Raw genomic sequence first — 7,793 nt, 5'->3', positions numbered from 1 at the left:
CACACAGTCCCCCACACACAAAGAGGCAGGCAGTCTCACACAGCCTCATGGCTCCAAGTATGCGGGCAGCCCACACCTGCACATGCACACATAGCTATACACACAAGGTCACACACACTGCCCCACTCCACTCAGGCAGCCCATGCGCTGGGGCTCCACCCACAGCAGCATACACGGAGCCACACCTGGTGGGTAGACTTCACAGGCACCCGAGTCACATAGGTGCAGGGCCTTCCCCATGTGCAGAAGCACACACAGTGATGCCACTTGAGGTGTCATAAACATCCTGTGACACACTTTACACAGCCCTCTATACGTAGTTATGCTCAAGCACACACAGAATAATACAGGCACACCCAGGCTGCCCAGCTCCAGGTTGCGGTCACACACACTGAGCCTTCACACACAGTTGCACACCCATACATATGTGGAATCACACCCCTCATCCCCAGTAGAACAAGTTCCACACATGCCCAAAGTCGCACAAGTGCAGACACACTCGTTTACGCACACGCCACTGTGGTCTGGCATGTGTGAACACAATGATATGTAGGGACAGACACACACCGCATTGCACGAACAAGTTATACACCCGCAAGGGCACAAACTGATGGAGTCATCCACATGCAACATGTGGGGACGGACTCATACACGGGAGTCACATTCACAAGTACATGGGCACGAAGTTGTGGAGTCACGCAGCTGCAAACACGGTGACACGAGGGGCAGGACTCGTATGCACATGCCGCCAGAGTCACGAACTTACTGAGACCAAAAGACATGGGGGATGGGGAGTGGAGAGAGAGTGAGAGACAGACATTCAGACAGACGCAACCACACATCGGCGCCCTTGCCTCCCGGACGGTAGGAAGGCCTGGGGCGCCTGCCGCCGAGCTTGATGAGTTCGGGTCAGATTCTTTTCGGTCTCCGGCCCTATCCAGCCCGCGCGGACTCCCAGTGACCTGCCTTGTCCCACAGTGGCGCGGACACGTGCACCCCACACAGGTAAAGGCGGCCGACGCCGCTAAAGGACCGATGTGCCAGGCCAGCGCGGACTGCGCGTTCGCGCCGGAAGAGTGTGGCCTGCGCGGGACTCCCAAGAACTACAACTCCCGAAGGAGCCGCGCCCCTCCTGCGCAGCTACTCAGGCCCGCAGAACCTGGATTAACAAGACTACAACTCTCACAAGTCCTTGCGTCTGCACCGAGCGGGTCGAGGAGACCCCGTCGCGAGGGATCCCGAGGAGGGCGGGGCGGATGTGGGCGGGGATTTGGCCGTGTCTGCCCGAGCCCCGCCCAGCACGGCTTGCGCGTAGGGTTGTGGGCGGGACCAGTAACATGAGGGCGAGACTCTTCTTCCTCAAGGAGGGCCAGTCTACAGGCTTAGAAAAAAAGACTCTGAGGATCAGAGAGGCCAAGTCTCTCACCCCAGGCTGCACAGCAGAGAAAAGGTTGGAACAGAGCTTTGCAACCAGCCCTTCACCATTAAGCTGTGGAAGTCAGTTGTCTCAGAATTGGATGTAATTCCAGTCCAGAGCAAAGAAAATGACAAATCCATTTACGTGGGTAAACGATTGTAATAGTCAATGCATACACAGGATCTACGATTGGCCAACAGTTATTTTAAAGAGCTTTCTATGAAAGAATTCTGTTAGCCTTCATAAATTCTTTCCTCGGCCATTAGACACATGAGCACGAAATCATTTTTAGATCATTGGGAAAGCCGAGAAACATGTCAATGCAGAACGGGGAGAAAGTCAACATGCCATCGACTGTGAGACGCCACATTATTTTATGTACACCCATGGCTACCCACAAACCATCACACAGACTTTCTTTGCACGTCAAATTTTTATTTTCTATGTAGACCTAAAGAGGCATTGTGAGGTTTCTCATCCTTCTGGAAGCTTCTGGCATTGTCATGATAAGAACGTGTTCAGAGACTCCCAGCCAATCCACAGACCTGTGAGGTGAGACTAAAGGTTTGTGGTTTTAAGCCACTGAATTTTTTCGTTTGGTTTTATATTTGAATATTTGAAAAATCTCTTACATATTCCTTATAAACCGTGCTGGGAGCTCAGAAGACTGCAGCGTTTTTGAGCACTAAAAAGCTTCCCCTGCCCCAGGAAATTAAAATCAGGAATTACTCAAATACAGGAAAGGACCTTTGCACTCAGGTATATCATAAGGAAAAACATTTATTATGTTCATTTCATTCTTCCATGGTTTAGAAAGTCAGGCAGGGCACAGCAGGGATGGCTGCAGCTCTGCTCCACAATGGAACTACACCTGGAGCAGGTCGAACAGCTAGAGATGGCCGGGATGACCAGGTGGGGCCATGTGACTGGGTCTGGGCTCTTCTCTGTCCCGTGTCTGTTGGGCGTGGCCAGGTATCTGGCTGTGGCTAACCTGGGCTTCCTCACAGAGTGGTGGCCTCAGAGTGTGAGACTTCTCATATGGTTGTCCAGGGTTTCAACAGGAGTAACCCGGGAGCAAGGCACCAAGAGGAGGGGCTGTTTGTTACATGATAGCTTAGTGGCAGTGGCTGACTGAGATAGGCAGGGTCGAGAAATGAGGCAGAAGGTGTAGGCCAGTCATCCAGGTTCTTGCGGACCATTCCTGAAGGTGGTATGGAATCACTGCTGTGTGTTTTTCCTTTTTTTAAAGCTGGAAGAGTCTGCATTTGGGACACTGTGTGTCCCGGTCGGGTGTGTGTGCTGGGCACTGTTTGCTCTAATATTGTGGGATAATTCTTTCTCTAGCCTCAGGTCACTGAGCTGCTATGTGCTCAAGGGACCCTCTGCAGACCTCTGGTATCCTCTCTTTGTGGTTGTACATCTTCAGAACTCTTTCCTATAACATGTGGTCACGTTAGTGTTCCTGGATGCTCAGCTGTGTCTCACCACCTCTGAGGGTCTACAGGGCTCTGTCCCCATGCCTCAGCATCATGACTTGGAAACCCCCTGAAGACAGTAAGCCAGGGCAGCTGTAGGGCTCACCTCGCCCATCCCCATGTATCAGTAATCACCGTCTGTTGCAGCCTGATGGGGCCTGCCTTAAAAACCACTATGTTTTACATTTTGCCCCTTTTATGGTTGTTTCAAAAGGGGGAGAAAATATAGTCCCTGTCACTTCGTCTTGGCCAGAAGCAGAAGTCCATAGTAAGTGTTGAATTCAAAATGCCCTTATTTTTAAAAATTTATTATTATGTTTTAAATGTTTCAATTACAGTTGACATTCAATATTATATTAGTTTCAGGCATACAACATAGTGATTAGATATCTATATAGTTTATGAAGTGATCACCCCCATAAGTCTAGTACCCACCTGGCACTATTCACAATTACAGTATTATTAACTATATTCCCTATGCTGTACTTTAAATCCTCATTACAAAATAGCCTTATTTTTTAAAAATTTTCTTTGGTGTGATTATAAATGCAACTCTTTTTTATTATTTATTTTTTTCAGTTCATATATATTTCAGTAATTGTTTTTCTATGTTTTTTAAAATATTTTTTTATTTTTCAATTACAGTTGGTATACAATATTATATTAGTTTCAGGTGTACAACATAGTGATTACACATTTATGTAACTCACAAAGTGATCCCCCAGTGACTCTAGTACCCCTTTGGCACCATACACAGTTATTACAATATTATTGACTATATTCCTTGTGCTATACTTTATATCTCCATGACTATTTTGTAACTACCAATTTGTACTTCTTTTTTTTTCTAATTTGAACTTCTTAATCCCTTCCCCCTTACTGTTTTCTATCAAAAAATAGCCTTATTTTCTTTGACAGAAAACAGTAGCAAGTATGATTTTACCAAAGAAAAGCGGAAATAGTCCAAATATATACCAAGAGAAATAGTACTATTTTTTTCTTTAATGGAAAACAGTGATGATTTTACAACAGGGATATAGTATCGTCACGCTTAGGGGTTTATGAACCCTTGTGTACCTTTGCTGAAATCAGGAGAGGACACATTGTCTTCAAAGAATAGACAATGGAAACAGCTCAAACATTCCATTCCTTTAGCTACAATTTGTAAAGTCAATTACTTTATAAAGCTATATTTACCTGTTATGGGTTGACTTGTGTCCCCACCCCAGTGACATGCTGGCTTTGTAACCCTCAGTACCTCAGAATATGACCTTATTTGAAGATGCAGTCTTTACAGAGGTGGCCAAGTGAAAACAAGCTCATTAGGGTGGGTGCTTATCCAACAGGACTGGCATCCTTAAAAAAAGGAGAAATTTGGCATAGAGGGGAGATGATGTGAAGACATAGGACCTAGACGTCCATCAGCAAGCCAAGGAGAGAGGCTTGGCACAGACCCTTCTCACAGCCCTGGGGAGGTTCCCACCCCTGCCGGCACCTTTGTTCCAGACTGGCAGCTGCCAGAACCCAGAGACGATACATCCCGTATGTGAGCCCCCCAGTCTGTGGTACTTCTTTAGAGCAGCCCTAGCAGACTGATTCAGAGTCTGTGAACAACCAGCATGCTTAATTTTATTAGCTGTGGGCTGGGTTAGGCGAGCAGCCCTTCTAGTCCTGGCCAGGCCCACTCATGCATCTGTGGTCATTGCTGGGCCAACTGGGCTGGCTCCTTTGAGGTGGCCTCCACTGACACGGCTCCTTCTGCTCCATGCACTCACTCATCCGCCAACAGGTCAGCCTGGGCTCGTCCACATGGCTGCCAGGTAGGGTTCAGAGAGAGTCCATGGTGACCGCAGGCTCGGCATGGCCACGTTTTCACATGCACAGCTTTCTGGAGGCCAAAGTGACCTATCAGTACAGCCCAGGTTCAAGGACTAGAAATGCAGACACATTGCAAATGAGGTAGATTCAAGGAGGGGTGGAAAATTAGGGTTTTTTTGTGATCTATTGTACACACATGCACATAAATATGAATCACATCCAGTCCAGGCTCACACACACTTGTGTCATTGCATAAACTCCTCCTGTGTAAAAAATGTGCAAAGTTCTTCCAACTACTGTCTGTTATTCCTAGACCTTTCCTATCAGGTTCTGTTATTCCCAGACCTTTCCTATCAGGGCCAGCCTGTCAGATACAGTTGTTATCACGTTAAAAAGAGATTTCCAAGTGTGACTTGAACCTCCCTACCCCTTACGGGTGAAAGAAGCCCAAAGTTGGCATTGTCTGACTAGCACTTCACACTGATTGAGTTGGTCCTCGCCTGAAGGACACCGATGTGTCCAAGTTCTCATTGTGATGAAGGATGTTGCTGGAAACATCTGGGTTTTTCCCAGTTTAAGGAGCAATAAAATAAATCCAATCAGTCAGGATCCTCTCAAGAAGCAGAATCAACAGTGTCGATATAGAAGTAAGTAGATAGATACAAATCTCTCTATATATGTATGTGTTTCTATCTACCTGTCTTTCTGTCTATCCACAGACAGATTGAGGTTTATTTTAATGAACTGGTGGTTTGTGATTTGTAGGGCCGCCAACAGGCTAGAAACTCAGGCAGAAGTAGACACTGCTGTCTTGAGGCAGAATTTATTCTACCTGAGGGAAACCTCAGTTTTTACCCTCGAGGCCTTCAACTGATTGTACAAGGCCCACCACATGTGTAAGGGTAATCATACAATAGAGCAAATGGACTAGCGCTGTTAACCTCATCTGCAAAAATGCCTTCAGTGCCACACCTGAATCAGCATTTGACACAATCACTGGGTGCTAGAGCTAATTTAAATTTCTTCCCCAATGTTTTCTATTGAAATTTTTTCCATCTCTCTTTGCCTTATAGGAGTTTTTTCTGTGTTCAAGATGAGTTCTTTTTCAAATATATGCGCTGCAAATAATTTCCCACATTATATTGATTTCTCATTTCCTTATTTTTTTTTTTTTGATAGAATGCTTAGTTTTAACATAGTCAAGTTTATCAACTGCACTGGTTTTAAAGTCTAAACCCATTCCAAATCAATGTATCCTCTAGGAATTTTGTTGTTTTTGACTTTTTTTGACTTTGTTTTTGACTTTTTTTTTCCTTCGGAGGGGACATAATTTTAAGAACAGTTTGAAGGGGTGGCTCCATAGTGTAGTGGTTAGCACATCTGCTTTACACACAGAGGGTCTTGGGTTCCCACCCCAGGTGGAGCCACGGGCCATACCCTGCAGGTGCCAGGCCCTGCCTCCAGAGATCCAGTTCTTAAGGGGAGACTGCAACATCAGTAGGTCAGGGGTGGAAGTGGGGGAGGCGGGTGAGGAATTAAAGAGAGGAAAAAAGAACAGTTGAGACTGGGAAATTTTCATGTTTTCTCTTAACAGTAGTGAGTTGGACTAAAGGCATATATTGAAAGCACCATTCTTTCTTCACTTCTCTGCAATGTCATTTTTTCCTATAAATTAAATAAACATGTATGTGTTGTTCAGTTTCTTTGTTAGTTCATTGGTAAGGTTTTTTCATTGTTTGTTTCTGTAGCTTTGAGGTAAGCACCATTAGAGTTGGTTCATTTATGCTCATGTAAATTTTAGAACAAGTTTGTCTAGTTTCACACAGACTTATCCTTGCAAACACATACACTTGTGTGATTTTGACTAAGATAGCACAAAACCTACAAACTGATAAAGGTAAAAATGAAAACTGAAAATTATTGACTATTCCAATTCACATCCTTCAATTTATGTAGGTCCTCTTCAATTTCTTTAAATTTACCTTTTAAAATAAAAGTCATATATCTAAGGTGCATAACATGACTATTTGATATACATACACACAAAGCAGAGATGATGACAGCCAAACTAATTAACATATCATCTCCTCACAAAGTTACCATTTTTTGTGTGTGGTGAGAGCACCTGAAATCTATTCTCTCAGCAAATTTTTGGTTTTCAACACAGTATTACTAGCTGTAGCCCTTGGGCTCTCTAGACATTCATCCCACATAACTGCAGCTCTTGGCCACTATCTCCCCACTGGGATGGGTGGTCACCCTAAAAGTCTGAGAGGACTTCTTTTTCCTTGGCTAATGCTCATTTTTTGTCTGTGTTCATACACGATTGCAGAATCGTCTCGTTTGTGTCTCATGCAGCACAGTCACAGAATGGCCTTGTCTGTGTCAGTGTATTGTGAAATTGTGGCTGTGCCACAGGAGGACATCAAGGCCTAGCTGTGACTGCTAGGCCAGCTCCTGCATGTCAAGGGCTGAATCTCTCTTCCTCAGATTACAGTCACACACAGTCTTCTCACTGAGCCCTTTCTAGGCCTCAACAGCTGGGATTTCTCTGTCCATTTCACACATAAGGGATGTGAGTCTCAGGAAGGCTCCATAACCAGCCCTGGTGTGGGTGGGACAACATCCACACATCCTGACTGTCTCCACCTGCAGATACCTGCACACATATGTGCAGGGCAGCTCAGGTTTTGGTGGGAGGGGCAGCCACTCACCAAACTTTCCCTCTAATGGAACCCAGAAAGTTTTCTTTTTCCCAGTATCTCAGTCCCAGCTTCTGCTAATGAGCATGGGATCCCTAGGGAGTGCCCAGGAAACTCCAGAGATCACAAGGGGAGGGGACTTCCAATTACCCAGTTCTCTCCACTCCCTTGTTTCTTCTCCTGCCTCAGTTTGCCCTCAGGAGACTGTGTGGAAGACTGGAAGGGAGATACAGAGAGAGGGAGAAGGGAGGTCCTTATTATCGGGAATACTGCTTGAGAAAGTGCTGGGATCTAAGACTTTCTACATGGACCTCCTTGGGATTATCTTCTTATTTTCTACTAAGTTCCAGAGTACCTTGAGTCCTGTTTATGTGTGGTCCC

The sequence above is a fragment of the Pteropus vampyrus genome, unplaced genomic scaffold (assembly GCF_000151845.1).
Source record: "Pteropus vampyrus isolate Shadow unplaced genomic scaffold, Pvam_2.0 Scaffold357, whole genome shotgun sequence".
Lineage (NCBI taxonomy): Eukaryota > Metazoa > Chordata > Mammalia > Chiroptera > Pteropodidae > Pteropus > Pteropus vampyrus.
Note: the sequence above shows the minus strand (reverse complement) of the source record.